General features: G+C 41.6%; 1 pseudogene; it reads left to right on the forward strand.

Moving 5' to 3' along the window:
* Nucleotides 1-12663: 12663 nt before the first annotated feature.
* On the forward strand, nucleotides 12664-13118 carry LOC110309579 (large ribosomal subunit protein eL19 pseudogene; annotated as a pseudogene).
* Nucleotides 13119-17096: the final 3978 nt, after the last annotated feature.

The following is a 17096-nucleotide window of genomic DNA, read 5'->3' on the forward strand; positions in this document are numbered from 1 at the left end:
GCCTGAGGCAATTTGCCCTCCTATATGTGTGAAGGATGAGGTAATAGTTCCTCTAAAGTTTCAGTGCAGGAGTGAGAAAGCAAGTGGCCAGTATTTGGTCAAGGAAAAAGGTTGGAAATATTAAGAGGCAGACATGATTGGAAAGTGAGTGTGGCATCTTCTGTTAAGAGTTACCTGAAGAGTGACAGCAGATGCTGGCGAGGATGTGGAGAAAGAGGAACACTCCTCCATTGTTTGTGGGATTGCAAGCTGGTACAACCACTCTGGAAATCAGTCTGGCGGTTCCTCAGAAAATTGGACATAGTACTACCAGAGGACCCCGCAATACCTCTTCTGGGCATATATCCAGAAGATGTCCCAACCAGTAAGAAGGACACATGGTCCACTATGTTCATAGCAGTCTTATTTATAATAGCCAGAAGCTGGAAAGAACCCATATGCCCCTCAACAGAGGAATGGATACAAAAAATGTGGTACATTTACACAATGGAGTACTACTCAGCTATTAAAAAGAATGAATTTATGAAATTCCTAGGCAAATGGTTGGACCTGAAGGGCATCATCCTGAGTGAGGTAACACAATCACAAAAGAACTCAAATGATATGTACTCACTGATAAGTGGATATTAGCCCAGAAACTTAGTATAGCGAGATATAAGATACAATTTGCAAAATACATGAAACTGAAGAAGAACGAAGACCAAAGTGTGGACACTTTGCCCCTTCTTAGAATTGGAAACAATCACCCATGGAGGGAGTTACAGAGACACAGTTTGGAGCTGAGACAAAAGGATGGACCATCTAGAGACTGCCATATCCAGGGATCCATCCCATAATTAGCGTCCAAACGATGACACCATTGCATACACTAGCAAGTGTTGGCTGAAAGGACCCTGATATAGCTGTCTCTTGTGAGACTAGGCCGGGGCCTAGCAAACACATAAGTGGATGCTCACAGTCAGCTATTGGATGGATCACAGGGCCCCCAACGGAGGAGCTAGAGAAAGTATCGAAGGAGCTAAAGAGATCTGCAACCCTGTAGGTGCAACTTCATGAACTAACCAGTACCCCGGAGCTCTTGACTCTAGCTGCATATGTATCAAAAGTCGGCCATCACTGGAAAGAGAGGTCCATTGGACATGCAAACTTTATATGCCCCAGTACAGGGGAACGCCAGGGCCAAAAAGTGGGAGTGGGTGGGTAGGGGAGTGGGTGGGAGGGTATGGGGGACTTTTGGGATAGCATTGGAAATGTAAATGAGGAAAATGCCTAATAAAAAGCAAAAAAAAAAAAATAGCGTTACCTGAAGAGAAAGAATCCTGGAGGGAGGTAGAGTCTATAAGCCTTTAGGAGCTGTGACAGGTTATGAGAAGAGAAGACAGTTATAGGATATCCAAAGTTTAGGTTTTTTTGAGTCTCCAATAAGGAGTTCAGTGGCTGCAAAGGTATGGATACAATATGCCCATTCCTGGATTGTTAGATCTAGTTTTTTTGACAAGTATGCTACAGATGCAAAAGAGGGGCCCAGTTGATGACCTAAGACTCCAAGGGCAAATCCCTCTTTTTCAGTTATGTCGAGGGAAAAAGGATGAGTCACATTAGAGAGATGTAAAGCTGGGGCCATAACGAGAGCCTGGTGGAGCGTTTGAAAGGGCTTGGTAATAGGTTTGAGAATAGGTTTGTGGGTGGACCCTAACACTGCTTCATATAAGGGACAAGAAAGGAGGGAAAAGGAAGGAAGCCATGAACTTAAAAAACTAGGTATTTCTAGGAATGATAAAATCTCTTCCTTTGTAGAAGGAACAGTTAGATACTGAATCAGATTCTTTCTATCTAAGGTAATAGCCTTATGGGTTCGGGTAATTGTTAGTCCAGGAGACCTCAACTGAAGTGTTTGGGATAAATCCTCCTGTCTCTGCCTCTCTCCCTCCTTGCCCTATCCCTCATGCTTGCACAAATATGTGTATACACACACATCCCAAGCTTTCAAATGCTTCTCAGCTGCTGCTTTATTACTGCTATGTTCAACTCATTACATCTCTATTGTGCTTCTTTAGTGATATTACTTGTGATTGCATGGACATTTTCCTCTGTCTAGCCTTTCCAAAAAAACAATCATTTCTATGCTCACCAAGATCAATAGACTCAACAGTTAGGGATCCAAAATGAGATTGGCCTATAGTTCGCATATTAAAAAAAAAGACTCACCTTCAAGAAAGGTGGGATTTAATTTCGTTTGCTTGGATGATCTGTTAGAGGATGGCAGGAAGTACTTTGGAAATTACTTTTTGGCTAATTTTCTGGGAAGAGGATGGCTATTCTCTAGGGCTGTGTTGCAGTCAAGAAGGCATGCTTTTGAAATGAAGACAAGTGGAGCCATTCATCCCCAGTGACTCACAAGCAATCATGCTGCTTACAGCATTCAATTAGATTTGCCACCACTTTGATCTAGCAAAGGAATTTCTTATTTTTCTGACTTGTTCAGTGCTGAGTGTCTTTCCTGAATCTCAGGCTGGGAGACTGCTTGGCAGCATCATTTCTAAGGGGAACACAGCTGAACACCCCAGCAGAGCCCAGAGGAAGCCATGATCCTTTCAATCTCTTTGTGATTAATCAGAGGCTTCCTACACACAGAGTGCTCAGGTTTCTCTCTGGGGAGGCCACATAGCATTGTGACCTTGGTCAGTTTCCACTATGACCCCTGATTTTCAAGCAAGCCCATTTTTTAGATTCTGACATGAGGTTTAAGTAGTAAAGGACAGAAGGTATGCACAACCGAGGATCCCTGTCCATCATTGGGCCATCATTGTCTAGACTCCAGTCTCTGTTGTAGGGTAGTCTGAAAAATTGTCAAATATGTGTGAGCTTTCTTCTGTGAGATGAGACTTCCTCCAGAAGGCACGGGGGTTCGATCTTTTCCTTATCCCAGCATGGAGAAATTTATTCTTTGGTGTCCATGTTTTTTGATAGTTTGATTGTCACAGGGTTCAATCATCTGTTTACATTATCTCCTCTCCTGTCAGAACCATTATAGTGTGCAAACATTCAAGGTATGTAAATATTTGGTGTGAATCCTTGTTTACTGTGCAAACACTAAAGGTATGTAACCATGTGGAGTGAATCTTATCTACGGTAAATGCTCAGAACATGCTTTCACTGTCACCCACATTAACTGTGTTAGACGAGAACATATTTATCTGGCTTTCTATGGTAGTTCCTGAATTTACCCTGGTGCATGGCGTGCTCTTAGATATAACAAGTGAGTACAAGAGCAGACTGGACAGAGGAGAGCAGACTGGACAGAGGAAAAGCTCAAAGGCATTAAGAGTCAGACAAAAATAACATGCCAACCTTTTTCATCAGAACATAGCATGGTGTATTTCACTAACTCCTTCACTTCTTAGAATAATACTGGACAGTCACTATTGCTGCTCTGTTTTACACATGAGGGAGATGAAGGCCAGGGATGTGAAGCCAGCAACAAGGCCACTGAATGATTGGGTTGGCATTGTTTGTATTGATGTTTGCTTATTTCAGAGCCTTTCAGTCCCCTCTCCTTCATATTCAGGAACATCCACTTTAGGAAGCCCTTTCCCTTCACTCGCAAGCCTGTGTTTAGCTGTGGAGAAATGACAGAGAGAATACAGCTGGTGGGTGGGTCAGGCGCACCTGCTTCGGATGCTTTAGTAAAAGTAGGCCCACCTGCAATGCACATGTCCAGTCACATTATTTCAGGTGCCATACAAGCCAAATCCTATATCAGAGGCTTTATTATTTATTTACCATATTTAACAATGCAACAACTATGATAAGTTGCATTACATGACCTGAGGTTTTAGGGTAAAAGTCTGGGCTCTGACATTCCAACAAGTTAGCATTGACTGTCTCCTCATTCTGCCAATCAATGTGATGAATAATGAAAACGTTTGCTCATTGTGGCCACACTAGAAGCAAATAAGGGTATCGCACAATCCTGAAATTCATCTTCCACATACTGACATAGCTTTGAGTTTTTTTTTTAATTTTTAATATTTTTTATTACATATTTTCCTCAATTACATTACCAATGCTATCCCAAAAGTCCCCCATAGGGCCCCCCACTTCCCTACCCACCCATTCCCATTCTTTTGGCCCTGGCATTCCCCTATATTGGGGCATATAAAGTTTGCAAGTCCAATGGGCCTCTCTTTCCATTGATGGCCGACTAGGCCATCTTTCGATACATATGCAGCTAGAGACAAGAGCTCCGGGGTACTGGTTAGTTCATCATGTTGTTCCAACTATAGGGTTGCAGATCCCTTTAGCTCCTTGGGTACTTTCTCTAGTTTCTCCATTGGGAGCCCTGTGATACATCCAATAGCTGACTGTGAGCATCCACTCCTGTGTTTGCTAGGCCCCTGCATAGTCTCACAAGAGACAGCTATATTTGGGTCCTTTCAGCAAAATCTTGCTAGTGTGTGCAATGGTGTCAGCGTTTAGAAGCTGATTATGGGATGGATCCCTGGAAACGGCAGTCTCTAGATGGTCCATCCTTTCATCACAGCTCAAAACTTTGTCTCTGTAACTCCTTCCATGGGTATTTGTTCCCAATTCTAAGAAGGGGCACAGTGTCCACATTTTGGTCTTCATTCTTCTTGAGTTTCATGCATTTAGCAAATTGTATCTTATATCTTGGGTATCCTAAGTTTTGGGCTAATATCCACTTATCAGTGAATACATGTTGTGTGAGTTCCTTTGTGATTGTGTTACCTCACTCAAGATGATGCCCTCCAGGTCCATCCATTTGGCTAGGAATTTCATAAATTCATTCTTTTTAATAGCTGAGTAGTACTCCATTGTGTAAATGTACCATAATTTCTGTATCCATTCCTCTGTTGAGGGACATCTGGGTTCTTTCCAGCTTCTGGCTATTATAAATAGGACTGCTATGAACATAGTGGAGCATGTGTCCTTCTTACCGGTTGGGACATCTTCTGGATATATGCCCAGGAGAGGTATTGCTGGATCCTCCAGTAGTACTATGTCCAATTTTCTGAGGAACCGCCAGACAGATTTCCAGAGTGGTTGTACAAGCTTGCAATCCCACCAACAATGGAGGAGTGTTCCTCTTTCTCCACATCCTTGCCAGCATCTGCTGTCACCTGAATTTTTGATCTTAGACATTCTGACTTGTGTGAGGTGGAATCTCAGGGTTGTTTTGATTTGCATTTCCCTGATGATTAAGGATGTTGAACATTTTTTCAGGTGCTTCTCTGCCATTCGGTATTCTTCAGGTGAGAATTCTTTGTTCATTTCTGAGCCCCATTTTTTAATGGGGTTATTTGACTTTCTGGAGTCCACCTTCTTGAGTTCTTTATATATATTGGATATTAGTCCCTTATCTGATTTAGGATAGGTAAAGATCCTTTCCCAATCTGTTGGTGGTTTTTTTGTCTTATTGATGGTGTCTTTTGCCTTGCAGAAGCTTTGCAGTTTCATGAGGTCCCACTTGTCAATTCTCGATCTTGCAGCACAAGCCATTGCTGTTCTATTCAAGAATTTTTCCCCTGTGCCCATATCTTCAAGGCTTTTCCCCACTTTCTCCTCTATAAGTTTCAGTGTCTCTGGTTTTATGTGAAGTTCCTTGATCCACTTAGACTTGACCTTAGTACAAGGAGATAGGAATGGATCGATTCGCATTCTTCTACATGTTAATAACCAGTTATGCCAGCACCATTTGTTGAAAATGCTGTCTTTCTTCCACTGGATGTTTTTAGCACTCTTGTCGAAGATCAAGTGACCATAGGGGTGTGGGTTCATTTCTGGGTCTTCAATTCTATTCCATTGGTCTATTTGTCTGTCACTATACCAGTACCATGAAGTTTTTATCACAATTGCTCTATAGTAAAGCTTTAGGTCCGGCATGGTGATTCCACCAGAGGTTCTTTTATCCTTGAGGAGAATTTTTGCTATTCTAGGTTTTTTGTTATTCCAGATGTATTTGCAGATTGCACTTTCTAATTCGTTGAAGAATTGAGTTGGAATTTTGAAGGGATTGTATTGAATCTGTAGATTGCTTTTGGCAAGATAGTCATTTTTACAATGTTGATCCTGCCAATCCATGAGCATGGGAGATTTTTCCATCTTCTGAGATCTTCTATAATTTCTTTCCTCAGAGACTTGAAGTTTTTATTATACAGATCTTTCACTTCCTTAGTTAGAGTCACGCCAAGATATTTTATATTATTTGTGACTATTGAGAAGGGTGTTGTTTCCCTAATTTCTTTCTCAGCCTGTTTATTCTTTGTGTAGAGAAAGGCCATTGATTTGTTTGAGTTAATTTTATATCCAGCTACTTCACCGAAGCTGTTTATCAGGTTTAGGAGTTCTCTGGTGGAATTTTTAGGGTCACTTATATATACTATCATATCATCTGCAAAAAGTGATATTTTGACTTCATCTTTTCCAATTTGTATCCCTTTGATCTCCTTTTGTTGTCGAATTGCTCTGGCTAGGACTTCAAGTACAATGTTGAATAGGTATGGAGAAAGTGGACAGCCTTGTCTAGTCCCTGATTTTAGAGGGATTGCTTCAAGCTTCTCACCATTTACTTTGACGTTGGCTACTGGTTTGCTGTAGATTGCTTTTATCATGTTTAGGTATGGGCCTTGAATTCCTGATCTTTCCAAGACTTTTATCATGAATGGGTGTTGGATCTTGTCAAATGCTTTTTCCGCATCTAACGAGATGACCATGTGGTTTTTGTCTTTGAGTTTGTTTATATACTGGATTACGTTGATGGATTTCCGTATATTGAATCATCCCTGCATCCCTGGGATGAAACCCTACTTGGTCAGGATGGATGATTGTTTTGATGTGTTCTTGGATTCGGTTAGCAAGAACTTTATTGAGGATTTTTGCATCAATATTCATAAGGGATATTGGTCTGAAGTTTTCTATCTTTGTTGGGTCTTTTTGTGGTTTAGGTATCAGAGTAATTGTGGCTTCATAGAATGAGTTGGGTAGAGTACCTTCTGTTTCTATTTTGTGGAATAGTTTGTGAAGAACTGGGATTAGTTCTTCTTTGAAGGTCTGATAGAACTCTGCACTAAACCCATCTGGTCCTGGGCTTTTCTTGGTTGGGACCTATTAATGACTGCTTCTATTTCTTTGGGGGATATAGGGCTATTTAGATCATTAACCTGATCTTGATTCAACTTTGGTACCTGGTATCTGTCTAGGAACTTCTCCATTACATCCAGGTTCTCCAGTTTTGTTGAGTATAGCCTTTGGTAGAAGGATCTGATGGTATTTTGGATGTCTTCAGGATCTGTTGTTATGTCTCCTTTCTCATTTCTGATTTTGTTAATTAGGGTGCTTTCCATGTGCCTTCTAGTGAGTCTGGCTAAAGGTTTATCTATCTTGTTGGTTGATTTTCTCAAAGAACCAGCTCCTTGATTGGTTGATTCTTTGAATAGTTCTTCTTGTTTCCACTTGGTTGATTGTGCCCCTGAGTTTGATTATTTCCTGCCGTCTACTCCTCTTGGGTGAGTTTGCTTCCTTTTGTTCTAGTGCTTTTAGGTGTGTTGTCAAGTTGCTAATGTGTGCTCTCTCTAGTTTCTTTTTGGAGGCACTCAGAGTTATGAGTTTTCCTCTTAGAAATGCTTTCATTGCGTCCCATAAGTTTGGGTATGTTGTGGCTTCATTTTCATTGAACTCTAAAAAGTCCTTAATTTCTTTCTTTATTCCTTCCTTGACCAAGGTTTCATTGAGAAGAGTGTCGTTCAGTTTCCACGTGAATGTTGGCTTTCTATTATTTATTTTGTTATTGAAGATCAGCCTTAGTCCATGGTGATCTGATAGGATGCATGGGACAATTTCAATATTTTTGTATCTGTTGAGGCCTGTTTTGTGACCAATTATGTGGTCAATTTTGGAGAAGGTACCATGAGGTGCTGAGAAGAAGGTATATCCTTTTGTTTTAGGATAGAATGTTCTGTAGATATCTGCCAGATCCATTTGATTCATAACTTCTGTTAGTTTCACTTTGTCCCTGTTTAGTTTCTGTTTCCATGATCTGTCCATTGGTGAAAGTGGTGTGTTGAAGTCTCCCACTATTATTGTATGAGGTGCAATGTGTGCTTTGAGATTTACTAAAGTTTCTTTAATGAATGTGGCTGCCTTTGTATTTGGAGCATAGATATTCAGGATTGATAGTTCCTCTTGGAGGATTTTACCTTTGATTAGTATGAAGTGCCCCTCCCTGTCTTTTTTGATGACTTTGGGTTGGAAGTCAATCTTATCAGATATTAGAATGGCTACTCCAGCTTGTTTCTTCATACCATTTGCTTGGAAAATTGTTTTCCAGCCTTTCATTCTGAGGTAGTGTCTATCTTTTTCTCTGAGATGAGTTTCCTGTAAGCAGCAAAATGTTGGGTCTTGTTTGTGTAGCCAGTTTGTTAGTCTATGTCTTTTTATCGGGGAGTTGAGTCCATTGATATTAAGAGATATTAAGGAAAAGTAATTGTTGTTTCCTGTTATTTTTGTTGTTAAAGTTGGCATTCTTTTCTTGTGGCTGTCTTCTTTTAGGTTTGTTGAGGGATTACCTTCTTGTTGTTTCTAGGGCATGGTTCCTGTCCTTGTATTGTTTTTTTCCTGTTATTATCCTTTGAAGGGCTGGATTCGTGGAGATATAATGTGTGAATTTGGTTTTGTCGTGGAATACTTTGGTTTCTCCATCTATGTTAATTGAGAGTTTGGCTGGGTATAGTAGCCTGGGCTGGAATTTGTGTTCTTTTAGTGTCTGTATAACATCTGTCCAGGATCTTCTGGCTTTCATAGTCTCTGGTGAAAAATCTGGTGTAATTCTGATAGGCTTGCATTTATATGTTACTTGGCCTTTTTCTCTTACTGCTTTTAGTATTCTATCTTTATTTAGAGCATTTGTTGTTCTGATTATTATGTGTCAGGAGGTATTTCTTTTCTTGTCCAGTCTATTTGGAGTTCTGTAGGCTTCTTGTATGTTCATGGGCATCTCTTTCTTTAGATTTGGGAAGTTTTCTTCTATAATTTTGTTGAAGATGTTTGCTGGTCCTTTGAGTTGAAAATCTTCATTCTCATCCACTCCTATTATCCGTAGGTTTGGTCTTCTCATTGTGTCCTGTATTTCTTGGATGTTTTGAGTTAGGATCTTTTTGCGTTTTACATTTTCCTTGATTGTTGTGCTGATGTTCTCTATGGAATCTTCTGCACCTGAGATTCTCTCTTCCATCTCTTGTATTCTGTTGCTGATGCTCTTATCTATGGTCGCAGATTTCTTTCCTTGGGTTTCTATCTCCAGTGTTGCCTCATTTTGGGTTTTCTTTATTGTGTCTTCTTCCCTTTTTAGGTCTAGTATGGTTTTGTTCATTTCCATCATCTGTTTGGATGTGTTTTCCTGTTTTTCTTTAAGGACTTCTACCTGTTTGATTGTGTTCTCCTGTTTTTCTTTAAGGATTTGTAACTCTTTAGCAGTGTTCTCCTGCAATTCTTTAAGGGATTTTTGTGCTTCCTCTTTAATGTCTTCTACCTGTTTACCAGTGTTCCTTTGTATTTCTTTAAGTGTGTTATTAAAGTCCTTCTTAATGTTCTCTACCATCATCATGAGATATGCTTTTAGATCCGTGTCTAGCTTTTCCGGTGTGTTGGGGTGCCCTGGACTGGGCGAAGTTGGAGTGCTGGGTTCTGATGATGGTGAGTGGTCTTGGTTTCTGTTAGTAAGATTATTACGTTTACCTTTCGCCATCTGGTAATCTCTGGGGTTAGTTGTTATCGTTGTCACTGTTTAAAGATTGGAGCAGACTCTGTGTTCCATTCACCCGAAGTCTCAAAATCCTGTGGCAGGTGTCGTGGGTAGCTGCCGGGTGTCAGCAGACACTGCGCTCTAGCTACTCTGGTGCTGGTCCGGCCGGAAGAGGCCTGTGGCCCTACTCAGGCCGGTTTTCTGCTTCCCTAACTAATGCAGTCTCAGGTCCCGTGGGCAATTGGATTGGAGCAGAAGCCGTGTTCCACTCACCAGAAGTCTCAAGATCCTGTGGCGGGTGTTGTGGGTAGCTGGCGAGTGTCAGCCGACCCTGCGCCCTAGCTACCCCGGTGCTGTTCTGACTGGAAGAGGCTTGTGGCCCTACTCAGGCCGGATTTCTGCCTCCCCAACCAAAGCAGTCTCAGGTCCCGCGTGATTGGACTGGAGCAGAAGCTGTGTTCCACTCACCAGCAGTCTCAAAATCCTGTGGCGGGGGTCGTGGGTAGCTGGCGGGTGTCAGCCAACCCTGCGCTCTAGCTACCCTGGTGCTGGTCCCAGCTTTGAGTTTTAATAGCATGCAGAGATATACATATTCAGACACTAGGCAGTCCATGATAAAGTCAAGCCACCACTGTTTCAATTCTTTCCTGCAAAGAACACCATACATATTTATTCATATTTTTATTGAATCAACATTTTATAGACTTCCTGCATTCTTTCAATATTCTAAACATTATATGAACACTATAAACTAAATAGTCTTTGACCTTCAGGTTTGTAATAGTCACAAACGTATACATTGCATAGGTTATAAACTTTCAATTCATCTTTGCCTGCTTGTTTTTCTGGCCCTTCAGCACCTGGCTATCACTTTTCTTGCCTTTTTTTAGTTATCTCTTAACAATATTTTCTATCCCCTGTAAAATAGGGATGAAAAGTACCAACCTTCATATTTTGAGGTTTAAGAGAGGTTAAGCAGTAGATAATCTAAGCTCTCTGGGACATTCAAACTCCCTAGTGAGTGCTTGTTTTTATATTAGAGGGTGAGAAATCAGGAACCTAGAAACAAAGTGCATAGGTTACACAAGGGCCTGCTGATAGAGTACATGGGCTTGTGATCATTGCCAAGTTTCAGCCTAAGGACTGGCTGGTGATCATTTACAATCCACCCCCCCACCCCCCTGTTCCTTGCCCCTCACCTTCACCCGGAGCTTGTGTCTGCTGTGGATAACACTTGTACTTCTCTCCTGACTGAGACATGTTATGTCTTCATGTCACATTTGCAGTATTATGAGGGATGGAGCAAAGACCAAACACTGGCTGTCTCCAGTGAGTCAATGGGGAGTACTAATAAGGTGACTCCAAATTGATGCCACTTGTTCCTCATGAGGAGAAAAGACACCTGAACATGGATACCCAGTGGAAGGTGAAGGACTACTGACTCTCGGTAGCAGTAATTATCAGCCTGCAAAAGGCAGTACAAGACAAGATCTGTAACTGGGCCTATCTCTCCATCAGCTTTATCATCTTCACACTCAGATTCCCGATGTGGGCCTCAGCCATTACATCATCAAATAGCCAGCTTCCACAACACACATCTCTGCCCTTCCATGCCTTCCACCATAGGCTGAGAAACAGCAGAGCCAGCTGACCATGGGTTGTACCCTCAATTATTGTTAACACCTATTACATCATTGGTTAGAAACAGAGTGATGGCCTTTCAGGAGCAGACTGGGAGGAGCCCACATAGAAAACCTCAAAGAACTCTCTTTCAGTGGGGCAGACAAACCTTCAAAACAAGTCTGCTTTTCTCTGAGGACAGATGAACCCAGAAACTCAATTGTGTGATTATTCTTGGCTGTGCAGTTCCATTTTATACATATTCCTGAGCTACTTCAAGGGATCCCACCCAAACAGCTTCTTAGTCTTCAGTTGGTGAAGTAGCTCTTAACAGGCAAGGACAGGGAAAAAGGCAAGCCTTGTCTTGACACTAGAGGTCTAACTGGAGCTGATACCCTTGAAACTGGAAATGCCTCTGATACAGGATGTTTTGGAAGTTATTTCTATTGTCAGTTCTTTATCCCATCCCAAGGCTTGTCAATCAGAAATAATGGCATGTTCTTCAGAGCTTAGATCCTGGCTATGTGATACAGAATAGTGGTCATTCAATGATATCAATGTCCTTATTCCTGGTTTGTGAATACACTATTATGTAGTAAAAGTATTTATGCAGATGTTATCTGCATATATTACGGCTACATTGTATATTTTCTACACTGGGCCTTGAGGAGTATAGATAATTTTTGATGGTCTAGAGGACCAGGTACAATTACAAGGGTACTTAAGTAGTATGAGAGGGAGACAGGAAAGCCAAAGCCAGAGATGGATATGTGATTGTGCTACTTAGATTTTCGTCTCTGTGACAAACATTTGAACCCCCAAAAGTGAATATTTATTTAGGCTCATGGTATCAGAGAGTACAGTGTGTGTTTGGGTCCATAGCTGTATGCTGTGATGAGACTGATAAGAGATAGAGAAACACAAGCTATATCCCTAGTGAACTACTTCCTCCAATAAGGACCCACTTAACAGTCTATTCATCTTACAAAACCATCAGTGGATTAATCCAATAGTAGCAGTTCAAGATTAAGTCATCGACAAGCTCTTTCCTTTCGCTGCTGCGGCTACAGCCATGAGTGCGCTCAGGCTACAGAAGAGGCTTGCCTCAAGTGTCCTCCGTTGCGGGGGGCGGGGGGCGGGGTTGGAGAAGAAGGTCTAGTTGGATCCCAGTGAGACTAATGAAATCGCCAATGCCAACTCCCGTCAGCAGATCAGGAAGCTGATCAAAGATGGACTGATCATCAGCAAGCCTGCGACTGTCCATCCCCAGGCTCGTTGCTGGAAAAACACTCTGGCCCGACGAAAGGGCAGGCATATGGGCTTAGGGAAGAGGAAGGGTACTGCCAATGCTCGGATGCCCGAGAAGGTGACCTGGATGAGAAGGACGAGGATCCTGCGCCAGCTTCTCAGGAGATACCAGGAATCCAAGAAGACTGACCGCCATATGTATCACAGCCTGTACCTGGAGGTCAAAGGGAATGTGTTCAAAAACAAGCGCATCCTCGTGGAGCACATCCACAAGCTGAAGGCAGACAAGGCCGGCAAGAAGCTCCTGGCTGACCAGGCTGAAGCTCGCAGGTCTAAGACCAAGGAAGCACGAAAGCGCCGGGAGGAGCGCCTCCAGGCCAAGAAGGAAGAGATCATCAACGCTCTGTCCAAGGAGGAGGAGACCAAGAAATAAAGCTTCCCTCGTGTCTGTACATAGCGGCCTGGCTGTGGCCTCACGTGGATCAGTCATTAAAATAAAACAAGCCTTAAAAAATAAAAGATTAAGTCATCAATATATAAGCCTTGGTATGTGTGTATGTGGGTTAATGCCTCATATCCGCACTGTAAGAATGATATGCTCATTTTCTAATATTACATGGTGGCTTCTCCCACCTAGTGGTCCTCTCTCCAAGCCCTGGAAATCTCAACCCCACCTATATCTCTCCTGCCCAGCTATTGGCTGTTGGCATCTTTATTCACCAATCAGAATTAATTTAGGGGCAGGGTCCCAGGGGATAGGAGGCACATTTAGCATTACAATACACAGTAAAAGACAAAACCTCAACAAGAAAGCCCGGATTATAATGAGAAACCTTTCTTCCCTAAGCTTCTCCACTCATCTGAGTAAGGAAAAGCACATGTGTTTAGCAATATTCAACAGGCAATTGTGATTGTTCAAATGAACTGGGCTCCTGAGTGTGGCTTTCGTACAGGAGTCCTCAAAGCCTGTGCCCCACCCCACAGTAACGTACTTTCTTCAACAAGGCCACACCTACTTCAACAAGGTAACACCTAAGTTATAGTGCCATTCCCTATGGGACAAGTACTCAAACACACGAGTCTGGCAGCCATACTCCCTGTCCTTTATAGGCTTGTAGCCATAACATAATGCAAAATACATTTATTACACAGTCTATCACAGTTTCAGCAATGTTTAAAAATTAAAAGTTTAAAGTCTTTAAAAGTCCAAAGTTTGAAGTTTTTTTCTGAGACTTATGGCCATTTTCATTCCATGGTGGAGGAAAGGGACCATAGTGAGGAAATAATGGACCAAAGGAAGGAAGATGAAATATCAACAGGGTACACACTATAATTTGCGCTTCACCTTCACAACCTCACACAACAGCCTCTCAGGCCTCCATGCAGGGTCACTCCAGCCACACACCTGGCATCAGAGGCTGTCCTTAGTCATGGAGGGAAATTCCATAACCCCTTACTTCTGTTGCTTACTCTCAAGGCAGAAGGTGAAGCTCAAATTGTAGTGTGTGCATTGACAGGACTTGTGCGTATAGGATTAGGTCACTGACTAGGTTTATAAAACTCTACCATTGCAATGCTCCAGCGAGACTAAGTGAGAGTACTGTTAAGACGTCATTTTTCTCTGGTATAATTCAACAGTAAGATCTTCCACCCACATGCTCAGAGTATCAAGCTTGGTCTGAAGTACTACTCTAAGAGTAGATTACTAGCTGTAGAAGCAATATCAATGTACTCATTATGAAAATACAGTATTAGTCGAAACAATTGAATCTTAACCTCCAAAGTTTTGGAGGTAGAATGATATAAGAACATAGATGCCACTGTGATGCACTAAGATGTCACTTGCTGAGGGATAAATGGAGAATTGGCATGAGGATAATGGAGGAAAAAACAGAGCAAGGCACAGTGAATTGAAGAGGGAACAGTGAACACAAGGGAGGGGAGCTCACTGACTAAAGGCAGAATATAAAGAAAACAAGGTAAAGAAATACAATAGACAATACAAAACAATCCCTACACTCTGGAGCCTGAGACAGAGAGACCTATAAAGGTAGCCTAGCCTGTGTTCTCTGGGGAAGCCTATCAAAAAGAAAAAGCAAACACAGGAGAACACACTAGTCCACTCCATGGAGGTTAATATTTAAATAGAGAATCTATAACTTTCTTTTTTGTTGTGTCTCTGTCTGCTTTGGGTATCAGTGTAGTGCTAGCTCCATAAGAAGTGTCTGAAAACATCAATTCTTCTTCTCTTTGAGACTCATTGGTTTTTGATCTCCAAAGGCCTAGTAAATTCTCTAGTGGTATATCCACTAGGGCTTGGGCTTTTTTCTTGGGGAGTTGCAAGGAGCAAGTTTTTTTTTTTTTTAAATGGGGTTTGGTCTAATTGCTTGTAAGCTGGTAGGAGATTCAGAATTGATAAACTTTTAGCCAGATTAACCAAATAAAAGAGACAAAAGGCTCATATTCATAAAATCAGAGCTGAAAAGTGAGATTGTACCAGTGAGATGTCAGGGTGGGTCTACTGTAAGGACACACTTCAACATCTTTTTTTTTTTTTTTTTTTTTTTTTTTTTTTTTTTTTTTTTTTTGGTTTTTCGAGACAGGGTTTCTCTGTGTAGCCCTGGCTGTCCTGGCACTCACTTTGTAGACCAGGCTGGCCTCGAACTCAGAAATCTGCCTGCCTCTGCCTCCCGAGTGCTGGGATTAAAGGCGTGCGCCACCACGCCCGGCTGTACACTTCAACATCTTATTCCACTAAATTGGAAAAATCTAAAAGAGATGGATGCATTTCTTAATTCATATGACCTGCCAAAGTTGAACCAAGAAGAGATAAAAATGTAATCAGATTAATCACAAACAATGTGACTGAAGCAGGGACAGGCCAGTCCTAGCTCTTGATACATGGGGAGTTTCACATGTTGTCGCAGTTTCAGGAAAGCTGTGGTTTCTGGGTAGGGACCAGATGTAAACCTGGGTTGTTAACAGCAGGTGCAGGGGCCTTCTACACCTCCCAGCTTCTCCAGCTTATAAAGCAGGTCCATGAAAACAACAACCGATTATTTGACAGCCTTGAAATCCCGCAGCATAACTTGCAACTAGGGATGGTGATGCCTCCTCCAGTGTCTTTATTCTATGGGTTGTTTGGGCTCTCCTGTGTCTTTTATGTTCCATACAAACTTTGTGAGCTTAGTTTTCAATTTGACTGCATTGGAATTTTGATGGCGGATTGCTCTGAATCTGTAGGCTGTTCTTTTGGTAGAATGGCCATTTTCACAGCACTAATCCTATCAGCTCCTGAGCTCACGAGGTCTCTACTTTTATGTTTTTGAATTTCTTTCTTCAGTGTCTTAAGTTATTTTGCCTAAGCCTTTTGTTTTCTTAGTTAAATTTATTCAAAGATATTTCTTGAGGCTGTTGTGGGTAAATGATTGGTTCAATGATTTCATCCCTTTTAAAAAAATATTATAAAAACGTGAACATATATTTAAATATCACACTCTCAGATTAACCATATCTAAAGCATATACAACTAAATGAACTTATACATAGTGAAAATAAACATCTGGCATGTTTGTTATTGGTATATAAAAGGTAACTAATTTTGTGGATTAAGTTTTGATTCTGCTTCTGTGCTGAAGGTGTTTACCAGTATGAGATTTCTGGAGACATCTTTAGGGCTTTTTATGTATGGAACCATATCATCTGCAAGTAAGAATGCCCTGACTCTTTTTCTATTTGTAATCCATTTATCTCATTCTCTTGTCTTATAGCTAAGCTGTAAGCACTATAGTAAATAGAATGGAGAGCAGACATTCTTGTCAGCAATTGTTGATATGTGCTTTGTTTTCCTCCATTTATCATGATATTTGCTGTAGACTGGCTAGATGGCTGGCCTCTGAGCTTCAGGAATCCACCTACTACTTACTACTACTAGTACTTACGAGCATAGTTACTACTATTGCATCCATCCCCAGTGCTGAGGTGTTGCTCACCTGATGATCTTCCTTCTTCTCTGAAGCTTCCTCTGTCTTTCCTTTCAACTCCAGTACTTTTTTGGTCTATGTTAGCAGTAAATCTTATTAAAGATTTCTTTTCTAAAATCCAAAGACATTGCTTTGGCCTTCATTCTATTAGAATACCCTTTTCATGCAGAAACTGGGTCTTCAGCCTTCTCCTTTCAACCCTTAAAATATTCCATTCTTTCCTGGTCCCTCTAGTTCTGCATACCACGATCTTGTAGCTCTTTATTTCAGTTCACTGTATGAAATGTGGTTTTTCTTTTCCATTCAAATATTTTTTTATTTCACATGCAGGTAAGCCAATTTTCCTAGTGTCAAGAGACTTTCGATAGGGCCACAAGCCTCTTCCGGTCAGAAAAGCACCGGGGCAGCTGGGGCACAGGGTCGGCTGACACTCGCCAGCTACCCACAACACCCGCCACAGGATCTTAAGACTTCTGGAGAGTGGA

The sequence above is a fragment of the Mus caroli genome, unplaced genomic scaffold (assembly GCF_978045245.1).
Source record: "Mus caroli unplaced genomic scaffold, Mus_caroli_1 scaffold_12, whole genome shotgun sequence".
Taxonomy (NCBI): Eukaryota; Metazoa; Chordata; class Mammalia; order Rodentia; family Muridae; genus Mus; species Mus caroli.